The following is an 11,916-nucleotide window of genomic DNA, read 5'->3' on the forward strand; positions in this document are numbered from 1 at the left end:
CTCAGGAATGATGTAACGCACTACATAGAGAATTGCCTGATTTGTGCTCAGAATAACCCGGACAGGTATTCTAAGAAGGCACAACTTCGGCATACTCGCCCAGTTAACGGCCCTTGGACAAACCTCCAGATCGACTTTATAGGTCCATTGCCCCCTTGTCGGAATGGCTATAAATACGTTCTGGTGGTGATAGACACCTTTACCAAGTGGGTAGAGGCATTTCCCTCACGAACAAATACAGCAAAGACAGCTGCAAAGATCCTGACCCACCACATCTTCACGAGATGGGGTTTACCCCGAAGTATCGATTCGGACCAGGGATCTCACTTTACAGGACGGGTCATGAGGAACGTCCTGACAATATTCGGAATCAAACAGAACTTCCACATTGCGTATCATCCACAGTCCAGCGGGATTGTGGAGCGCATGAATCGGACCCTAAAAACTACCCTTAGGAAAATGGTTCAAGAGAATAATTCCACATGGGATTCAGTGCTCCCCTTTGCACTTATGTTCATAAGGAACACTGTCTCCACATCGACAGGATACACACCACATACACTCATGACCGGACGCCCTATGAAAGGTACAGAATTCCTTTTAGGACTGGACATGACAAGCCCCGAAGTGACGGCCCTCACACATGAAAAGGCAGTTAAAGATCTAGTTGAGACTGTGAGGTCTGCACAGCTCGCAGCCGCAGTCCAGCTAGGGAAACGCCGACAGCAACGGACTGCCTGTTTCAATAAGACCGTACACACCACAGAATTCCAGGTTGGGCAACAGGTAATGTTATCTGTTTATAACCCCAGCAGTTTTTTGGCTCCAAAATATTCCGGTCCCTACTCAATTTCGGACAAAATTAGCCCCTCCGTTTACAGGATAAAGTATCCTAATGGGAAGACCGCGTGGTTCCATATAAACCAGTTAAAGGCATATGGAACACAGGCCAACCATGCTCACCATGTCCTGCTAGACGCAGCAGAACACTTCACCCCGCCCACCAGAGACACTTTTCCACCATCCCCCTCACAGACCAGTACATCAACGGACTCGCCCACGACTCCGCCCACAGACCACTACAGACCACGCCCCGACACGCCCACAAGCTGCCACAGCAGAGACAGTAGGACAGACACTGACTCTGAAGACAGCGACACCACACAGCCATACAGCCCACACTGCACCACCTACGACCCCGACTCCAGTGACCCCATGGAAGTCACCTACCTCAAAAACCCAGAACCACCACCCGACCCCGACTACCCCGACAACACACTCGACGCTACACAATGGCACAGGGACAATTCCTACAGACTTGTCCGCAATGACGAGAGTGACCCCCGGTCACACAACTCCAAAATAGCATGCCTGATCCACACAAGGGTGTGGGATCCGGGAGAGCAGGACGACACGGTGTCTGACTCCCGACACGGCAACCCCTTTGTGACCCTGTTCACAGAGGCAGAATCAAAGTGAGGTGTCCAGATGATGTAAGATAGGAATCGTTTGAGGGAAACGATGTCCTTTCTGATGGAACCTGCACGTATGTTTGTCTTCGTTTTATGTTTGTTTGTTTCCGGAATGTAAATGTTTCAGCTGGAGGATGGACATCTTCTTTTCAGCTGAAAAGATTGTGACCACCTCACATACACGTTAGCTTGTCCGCAGATATTTCTGAGAACTTCAGTTGTATCCTCTGGTGAACCGACACGGTTCACGACTTGTTCCCTGTTTTCAGAACGGAGCATCTTGGCTCCCTTGGTTTTTAGGTGCCCCTCTATTCGGCGAAATAGAGGCTGCAAGTCATGGTAAACACATTCGTACCCGTTTTCTCCAGGTTACTCAGGCAGTGGACAAACGGCACTGAGGACCCGCCCTGTCTGAGAACCAACCCTTGGTCAGCCAAGCTCGGGTATGGCACAGCACGCCCTACCCGGGGATCCCATCCAACTCTTACCCGTAGCGGCCCATACGCAACTCATTCGGATGTTTGTTTCCAAGTTTGTTTTCATTTTACGTTAGGTAGCCCTTCGGCCACCATCCCACATGCTATTTACATCCGGGAACATTCGGATGGTAAATCAGCAAAGCCTGCGAGACGGCTCGCAGAAGGAAGGATTGTTAGGTGTATGCTGGTCTTTAAATTCGCTTTTTGAAAAAAAAATGAGGGGAGTCACAGGGTGTGACTTAGCCAGTCATTTTAAAGGGTCAATTGGGTTTTGAAAGACAGATGCACTAACAAGTAAAGGTCTTAAACTGTGTATTGACAGATACTGTGCTTGATCCCAAAGGTTTCAAAGGACGAGACAGAGGTCGAAGCCAGGATTGTCAATACCGGAGGAAGAAGGAAGAGAAAGAAGAAGAACAGCAAAATGATGGAAGCCCACTTATTACTATTTAATGTCATATGTATATGTGTGGAAACAAGACACGTTTCCCCCACAACCCCCACCGTAAATGTTTCTAGTACAGCAAACCCCCAGTGCTCAGCTCTGATCAGCGAGGTTCAGACCTGGTGTACTAAATTCATGACGTGGTACTCCATGTCCTACATAATCGAATCACTGTTGGTGATTGCGATCCTCACCATCCTAGTGCAGACCCTCAGGTTGAGGAAATGGAAGAGGAGAGCCTCTCGTTCCAGCACCTCACCCATCTATAGAGTGCAATCCCCCATCTTCGGATTCCACCAAACCCCTCAACCCCTCACTGATTACAACACTCTGTAAATAAAATTCAGCCATGTATTATATTGTTCCATACTCGACTGCCGAGTTGGGAAGTGTGATGTTGTGGTGTGAATGGTTAAGGTTTAGAGTGATTACATGTTTAAGTTAAGGTTAAGGTTAATAGTGATAGGTAGAGGTTCCCAATTGTAGTAATGCATGTCCCTTTGACATAGGGCCAAGTAGAAATGTTAGTTAAATTTTTTTTCTCTTCTTCCCATAGTTTAGAACAGAGTAGAACAGGAACTGGCAAGAGGTCAGAACACAAGGAGGCAAAGTACATAGGTGATCCTTCACAATAGTATGATTGTGAGGATCACAAGGAGGGAATGTAGCCATGCTGGCCACGCAAAATGGACACTGAGCCAAACTAAAATGGAAGGCTGCTGAGAAACAGACAGTTCAGCCAGAACAGCAGTCTGCAAAGAGCAGTTTGCATTCTGCAGCAGCAGAAACCAGTTTGGGCTCAGGTGAAGAGACCTTAGCTAGGTGCAAATGGCAAAACGCTTTGCATGCTAATGAGGCCATCAGACTTGAACACCCACACAATAGATACATTTGGTTCTGAATGGACACATTCCAATCAAGACCCAGACATCGAGGCACCAGAAACCTCCGAACAAAAGGACATAAGAAACGCCCCCTCCATCACGGAGACCCCCTCGCATTGGGGAATTAATCCAGTATCGATAAGAAATTGATCCAATAGGTAGAGCCCGCCCGAGAAGAGGGAAGGACAACGGAACCCCTATAAAAGATAGGGACCTCGTGTTGTCCGGTCTGTTAAACCTGTGCTCCGGCCCCGACTGACACCTGGTATCCTGACTCCAGCCGTTGAGCACCAGCCGCCGAAACCGTAAGTTCAACGCTCGCTACGCGATCCAAGCTCACTAGACTCCCAAGTGCCAGAACGCTTGCTGAAGGCTGCAGACAAAACCAGGACGAAGGCCTCGTTCTCTGACCTTGCCTGTTCCTGTTAGATAAGTATTCTGTTTGCTTATGTTTAGTTGTAGCTTAGTCTCTTAGTGTGTGTGCATGAGTATTTATTATTAACTGTATAATAAATATTGATCGTTTGAACTTGACTAATCGGTGTATCGTCTTTATTACTTTGAATTTGACCTTGGAATACTTGTGACGTTGCCTATACGGCAGCTGGCGACTCCAGAGCTTAAATAATTACATAGAACAGAGCCTAGCAGTGTTAAGCACACGTCGAACTCGGAGGCGTGTTAATACACTCCAATAAACGCGTTTTACGCCCATAGTAAAACGTGCAACAGTGCTCAAGGCTGGTGAGCAAGCAATCCAATCTCAAGCCTTACCCAAAGCAAATTGTAATAGTGATTATATTAGATGTCCCTCTCCTTCTGTTGAGAAGTATTAATTTGGAGCACTTGCTATTGTTCAAGGAATATGTAGTCAGTTGTGAATTGTGTTCTCTGCAAATTTATTTTCCCCAATCCCTGTTTGGGGGGTGAAATTGATTGTAATTTTTGTACAAATTTGCGGTTGCAATAAGTTATGGGCAGCACGGTAGCATTGTGGATAGCACAATTGCTTCACAGCTCAAGGGTCCTAGGTTCGATTCCGGCTTGGCTCACTGTGCGGAGTCTGCACATCCTCCCCATGTGTGCGTGGGTTTCCTCCGGGTGCTCCGTGGATTGGCCATGATAAATTGCCCATGGGTGTCAAAATTGCCCTTAGTGTTGGGTGGGGTTACTGGGTTATGGGGATAGGGTGGAGGTGTTGACCTTGGCAGGGTGCTCTTTCCAAGAGCCGGTGCAGACTCGATGGGCCGAATGGCCTCCTTCTGCACTGTAAATTCTATGATAATCTATGCACTCCAAAACCGTGCTATTTACAAATGAGAAAAAAAAACTTGCATATCCCATAAGGCAGGCAAAGCCAAGATCTGCAAAAGATAAAGGTGATATCTCTCTGGCGCACTCTTAGTGGGTGGTGTAGCTTTATGTTAAAAAAAAATCACATCTCAATAAGAACTCTAACATCTGCCTACTTGCTTGTCAGGACATGTATATACGTCGGCACATTTGTTGATTTGATATATTCCCAACAGCATCAGATAGTTAAACTTCAAAGCAACACAACCAGCACATTTAAAATTGGTCCACAGAACCACAGCAAAAAACAAATCCAACTTTCCATTCAGTTTTTGTGTAGCAGCTCCTTCATATAAAATGCTGTATCATTCCCAATTGTGTGTAATGGATAAATATCAGGGATGTATTTTGCCCAAATTCACCCCATCTGAGATTTAAAATAATTCCAGATCAAATTTATTGCCTCTGAGACCCACATGACGTGGGCTGTTCATGTCTTAAAACAATTCATGGATCAGTCTAGGAGCTGAACCACAACTAACCAGTAAAAACAGTCAGGCAATACCACTGCAAACTCATGAAAGTAAAAGGGTTCCCTGTGATGTACCAAAGTGCTGATTCCTCATTTGCTCTTCAGAACCCTGACAATTCTAACCCGTCACCAAAGCAGTCAACAGGCAAAAATCAGCGGGGGGGGGAGGGGGGGGGGGGGGAAGGAGAGAGAGAGAGAGAGAGAGAGGAGGCACTTGAACTATAGTTTCTAATTTGCTATCATTTAAGGATGTGACAAAGTAAGTCAATAATAGCACAATTCATTTTCACGGGTTAACATGAAACATTTCCAAATAAGATAGCAAAGTATATTCACAGTAACTCAATTAAGGAGCTTATTATAAGATTCTCTGATTATAATAACAACATTGAACATTGCTATTTTAAACAGTCTCTTCAAAGCAACCTTAAACTCAGCCATGGGTGGGGGTGGGGATTTTGTGCTCCAGTTTTCATGAATCATGACAGGTCGCCCTTGACATGCACCTGGCGAGCAAAACCAGCTGGAGGCAAACAGCTAAGTACAGCCCCGGGGAGAGAGAGAGAGAGAGATCATGCCTGGGCAGCACCCTGACATTGTGGGGGCAGGATTATTGCGTAGGTGGATGTTCCATGTGCGTGAGTGTGTTGTGTGTGGGGGGGTTCTATTTTTCTTTATTTTTTCTTTAAGTCAGGATGTTCCAATCTTTTAAAAACCTACATTCTGGTGGGGCAGGTTCAACCAGATCCCACCGTGCCAGCGTGACATCATGGAACCTGCCCCGTAATCTTTAGATGGTGAAGGAAGCCACCCTTGAACTGGCGGCTTCCATCCCATTTTCACTCATTCGCCACTCTGGAAAAAAAATCAGAAAATTCCACCCATAGACTCTGGAGGAACTTAAGATACCTTTCCACCTTTCTCCTCAAGGAATGTTCTAATGTTTTCATTAAACTAATAATTTCTGTTAGGATGCTTACTTTGCTCAGGTCTTTGGCTGCAGCACTGTCTTCTTCACGACATGGCAAGCGATGGACGAATGCCAACATTGAATATTTGGCTCTGATAAATTCGGCTTTACTTGGGCTGAATGGTGAAAGAGATAGTGACCAATTTGTTTGACAAGGCAAGCATGTTTTAAAAACGCTACAGTGCACACATATTTGGAAATAAAATAATTTGTAGGGAGGAAACAGAGTCTTTTGAGAAATTGTGCTTGTGTCAGCACTGGGAAATATAATACAGACAAGTCAAGATACAAATACAGAAAAACTAGATGTTAAAATAATACCATTGTCACTCTGCCTTCGAAGACCCTGTCCCCATAATGTGCCTTAGGTTGATTTTTTGAACAGAACGCATGACTGTATCAGTGTGATGTTTACCAATTATCCCATACCAGCCATTATTCGGTAATGGTGTCAATATAACATTCATAAGGGCTTTATCTAAGAAGAAATTCCTTTCTCAGAGTTACTAAGCCATTACACAGAGTGGACAGAGCAAGCCCTTAATCCATATGCTTGTTTGCTCCAAAAAAGAATTCAAATTGAATACAATTCATGGACCTCACAAAAGAGACATACTAGGTCCAAGCGGAAAACAACACGCATTACATCTGATCTCACGCTTGATCTTTGCCAAAACGCCGAGTGCGTGAACTGGTGACAGCTTTGTCCTATAGCTATTGTCTTCCTGAAACCAGACTGAGACTACACAAACTCACTCCTGCTGAAGCATAGCTTTGTGGGTGCAGGCAACTTTCTAAATACCTCACTGAAATGATCACATTTCGTGTGAACTTGGGTCAATAAGAGTGGTCCAGTTCTGGGCATCACACTTTACGAAGATGAAAGCTTTGGAGTGAGGTCAGAGGAAATTTATTGGAATGTTTACAGGGATAAGGGATTGCATTACATGGTGGGAATGGAGGAGCAGGGCTTGTTCCAATTGAAGCAGGGAGGACAGAGGAGAGTTGATGGGCAGTTTAAAATTGTGTAGGGAGAGTAAGTGAAGAGAAACTATTTCCAGTGGCTAATGTGTCGCTAACCAGAAGGACAAGACTTAATGGCTAAAGAACCAGAGTTAACATGAGGAAAAAGTTTTTTATGCATCGAGTGTTTAGGATCTGGAATGTGTTGCCTGATCAGGGGTCAGAGATAGATTCAATAGTAGCTTTTGAAATGAAATTGGATAAAAATTTAGAGGTAAAATTGCAAGGACAGGGAAAAGAGGTGTGGGACTAATGCTCTTTGAAATGGTCAAATGGCCTCCATCTGTCTGGTACTATTCAAGATTCCATGGAATGCATTTTATTGTGGACTTTGGGACATTCAACAATATGTAAAGATGTTATATAAATGTAAATATTTTTTTCATCTGGGGCCTTTACAGCCAGGAGACAGAGGAGGCTGACAAACTATCAGTGCCAGATCCCAGGCCAAAAGACTTGTGTCTAATCTGCATCATCACCAATTTTCTCAGATTTTTCTCTTAAAACAGGAGATACTGACCAAGAGCTATGTAACATTCTGATCCTGGGACCTAGCTTACAGGGTTGCTCAGTGTAATATTGTTGCCGTGCTAAGGATCTGCAATCAGAGATTTTTAAAAGCAAGTTTTCAGCTATTAACAGCTCTTCCATGAAATGACTAATGCATTTGTTGCAAGTTTGGTTTTCATAAGTTTGTAGTTGGCTCCAGAAACATCCTCCCAATTCACAAAGAAGGCTGGCAGTGAGGGAGACATAACCCCAACATATGAATATTGAAGGCAATGGACTGCTTAACCCCTGGAAATTGTTCCTATTCAGGCAACAAATAGTTAATGTAATCATTTCATGGTTCAATTTAAATTCACTGGTGTAATAAAAATTCTGTTTATAATGGAGACAGAATGATTGGGGGCCTCACGGTAGCATGGTGGTTAGCATCAATGCTTCACAGCTCCAGGGTCCCAGGTTCGATTCCCGGCTGGGTCACTGTCTGTGTGGAGTCTGCACGTCCTCCCGTGTGTGCGTGGGTTTCCTCCGGGTGCTCCGGTTTCCTCCCACAGTCCAAAGATGTGCAGGTTAGGTGGATTGGCCATGCTAAATTGCCCGTAGTGTAAGGTTAATGGGGGGGATTGTTGGGTTACGGGTATACGGGTTACGTGGGTTTAAGTAGGGTGATCATTGCTCGGCACAACATCGAGGGCCGAAGGGCCTGTTCTGTGCTGTACTGTTCTAAGGAATGAGTTTTTTTAACCTCAGATTCAATCAGAAGGCATTCTCTGGCAGAGACCACAATAATAATTATGAGGAATTGCAATGTTAGACCAGTATCAACAGGAAAGACTGATAACTTGGAAGTGGTCTCAGGCATGCTATCAGGCATGTGCAAATTGATAAATTGTTTGGACTCATTTTTTAATTCTTCAGCTGAGGTGATAGAAGTTAAGACTGCAGTACCACAAGCCAATAAAGAGTTCTGACAAAAAAGAGAAATTATGTTGTACCTATGATCTTCTCTGATCTTCTAGTGCCTTATATATGCAAAATATTGTTGGAGACAACTTTTAAAATTACCTGCTTGAGAGGCATTTACTGATTGGGTGGATCAATCATACCTGAACTGCTAAATCTACTCATTAATTTGAACTGTTATGAAGTATGTGTGTTAAGCAGGATCAGATATACTTACTGTACTTTGTCTTGAGGGCTGGCCTTGCGCTTTCCACTCAAAGCAGTAGGATCCAACAATGAGTGTTCCCAGATTGAATTGGCACCATTGCTAACAAGAGTTTGTACCATCTGAAATTAAAAACATTTTCATAAAGGCTGAAATTGAATACAATATTCGCAATGGTGTTAATAGTGTTTCTACAAATGATGCAGCTTCTGCATGAGCATTTATTTTCTTCTGGAGGCTCAAATCTTTGCTCAGTTAGACTGAAGAAAATAGTGGTAAGTAGAACATAAAATATCTCAAGATGGATTGAAGTGTTGGGATATGGATTATCCACTATTAAACTTATAGAAATCATTGCCTTGAGCAGATTAATCCTGATGATACACAATAATAGTGCAATAGTGCAATGTAGGTTTCAAGTAATAATCTTAATCAAAAACAACAAGAATTTTGTGGAAGTAATGTGTTAGATTAAGACTCCATGGATTTTTACCAGGCTTGATTAAAGTTACATCCGAGGCAAAATTATTACTTCTGGTCATCCTCAGGCAGAGTAGGAAATGACAAAAAGGTCATCAGTAAGGAATGTCCATTTTTAGTACACCATAAAGTGTCAAATTATCGTAGCACACCAAAGGTTAGGAAAGCAGCATTAAAACATTATTTACTTATAATTAAATTTTTCTAATTAAGGGCCAATTTAACGTGGTCAGTCCACCTACCATGCAGATCTTTGGGTTGTGGGGTGAAACCCACGTAGACAAGAGGAGAATGTGCAAACTCCACACGGACAGTGACCCGGGGCTGGGAGTCAATCCAGGTCCTTTGTGCTGTGAGGCAGCAGTGCTAACCACTGCGCCACCGTGCCGCCCTGAGCATTAAGACATTAAAGCCACTGCCACTCTAGAATTAGGATCTATTTATTTTCCATGAAGTTTAAGGGGCATAATGGTTAACACTGCTGCCTCACAGCTCTAGGGTCCCAGGTTCAATCCCAGCCTTGGGTTGTCTGTGTGGAGTTTGCACTTTCTCCCGTGTCTGCATGGGTTTCCTCCAGGTGTTCCAGTTTCCTCCCACAGTCCACAGATATGCATGATAGGTGGAATGGCCATGCTAAAATTGCCCCCTTGGTGTCAAAAAGTTTAAGTGGGGTGACTGGGTTATGGGGATAGTGTGGAGGTGTGGGCTTAAGTAGGGTGCTCTTGACAGGGCTGGTGCAGACACGATGGGCCAAATGGCCTCCTTCTGCACTGTAGGGATTCTAAGATTCTTTATTTTAAAATGATTCCTCCTACCCACTTTCCTGTCTTGCTTTTCTCTATGGACTAAAAAGATATGCACCGTGATTACTCAGGAGCCACATATAAAGTTTACATCGTGTTCCCATTAATTTCATTCATCTCAAATTACTGGTTAAGAATTGTCTACTTGGGGCAGCAAGGTGGTGCAGTGGTTGGCACCGCTGCCTACAACGCTGAGGACCCGAGTTCAAATCCTGGCCTTGGGTCACTGCCCGTGTGGAGTTTGCACATTCTCCCCGTGTCTGCGTGGGTTTCACCCCCACAACCCAAAGATGTGCAGGGTAGGTGGATTGTCCACTTTAAATTACCCATTAATTGGAAAAGAAATAACTGGGTACTCTAAATTTATTTTTTAAAAAAGAATTGTCTACCAATGAGGCAACAACAAAACTGCGGTTTGTACATGGTCAGGCCTGCAAAATTCAAGAGCTCAAAAGTGGAAATATAAAACACAAGTGGAACTGAACAGTTTGGATTGTCAGCTCCTCAAAACCAGTAAGTCCGACCACAGCATATTCAATTCTACTCCTCTCCTCCATCCCGGGTGAACAATCTGTTCCCACATTCCTGCTAGCAATGCTGCTATTAGCTACTAGGAATACATGAGGGAGGTCCCAAGTAACCAATTTACTTGCTAATTTGCTAGTAGCTAATTTTTCCACCCTTGTTTGGACATAGCTGCCCATCCACAAAAATGACAAGATTAGATATTGAGCAAATACATAATTTAAAAAAAATAAATTTAGAGTACCCAATTAATTTTTTCCAATTAAGGGGCAATTTAGCTTGGCCAATCCACCTACTCTACATATCTTTGGGTTGTGGGGGCGAAACCCCGCAGACACGGGGAGAATGTGCAAACTCCACACGGACAGTGACCCAGAGCCGGGATCGAACCTGGGACCTCGGCGCCGTGAGGCAGCAGGGCTAACCCACTGTGCCACCGTGCTGCCCAGCAAATACATAATTATGGCCAGAGAGACACACTGTACCATTATTTAAGTCGTTAGGCATCTATGTACAAAGAGGAATTTCCCAGAACCAGTTTAGAGACTTTTCCCTCCTAACTGTGGCACTCAGGAGATTACAGGGCTGTTAATGGGTGAAGAGCTTTGCTGTCATATGACTGCATGAGTCAGGCTTCTTTGAGTAACCAGTCTTTGTCTGCACATCCAGTTTATATATTTGCACAACACGAAAAATGCATGTTACTCAATCTCCAATCTTTCAAGATTTAATTTGCTACTTCCTTTTAACTTTTAATTATTCAACTCCTGAGACACACAAATTATAAAAAACTTCCCCAAGCCAATTTAATTCTGTTCCAGGGGACCTCATCAATCATCAGTCCAACTAGATTTTGTATGCCGTGATATCAGACATAGCCAGGGACCCATCCAGCTTTCTACTGAACCTTTGCAGCAAATCTGTGCTCACTAAGGGGATGTGATTACACAACAAAACGTTCCTTACCTGTAGCAGGGAGGGAGGCCATGGTGTGTGCGTCAGGTGTCGTACCTGAGAAATATGCCGCCCCAAACTGCGGTGTACACTGCAGCAGTCATCACAAATCAGAACACCCCTGTTTATTGATGCCCAGCGAGGATCTGGAAAAGAAACAATTTATACATTTTTAAAAATGCTACACTAATTTTCAGACACTTTGGCACGCTTCAAAAAGCACCAATGTCAATGCAAAATTTAGCAATATTTTCATGGAAGACCAGAAAAAATGAACTTGCAGATTTCAAGTCCTGATTATGTCAGAAAGCAACAAGAAAAACAAATGTTCATATCAGGAGCATCTTAATATTCAGAAAAACTTACCAAATATCTTGTTAA

General features: G+C 43.8%; 1 long non-coding RNA gene across 1 annotated transcript; it reads right to left on the reverse strand.

Annotated features, from left to right (window-relative positions):
- Positions 1-5,970: 5,970 nt before the first annotated feature.
- On the reverse strand, positions 5,971-11,690 carry LOC119960805. The gene is made up of 3 exons (XR_005459522.1): positions 11,548-11,690; positions 8,786-8,895; positions 5,971-6,191 (listed from the first exon to the last, which is right to left on the reverse strand). It is a non-coding gene; the product is annotated as an uncharacterized LOC119960805 (long non-coding RNA).
- Between the last annotated feature and the right edge of the window lie 226 nt (positions 11,691-11,916).

The sequence above is a fragment of the Scyliorhinus canicula genome, unplaced genomic scaffold (assembly GCF_902713615.1).
Source record: "Scyliorhinus canicula unplaced genomic scaffold, sScyCan1.1, whole genome shotgun sequence".
Taxonomy (NCBI): domain Eukaryota; kingdom Metazoa; phylum Chordata; class Chondrichthyes; order Carcharhiniformes; family Scyliorhinidae; genus Scyliorhinus; species Scyliorhinus canicula.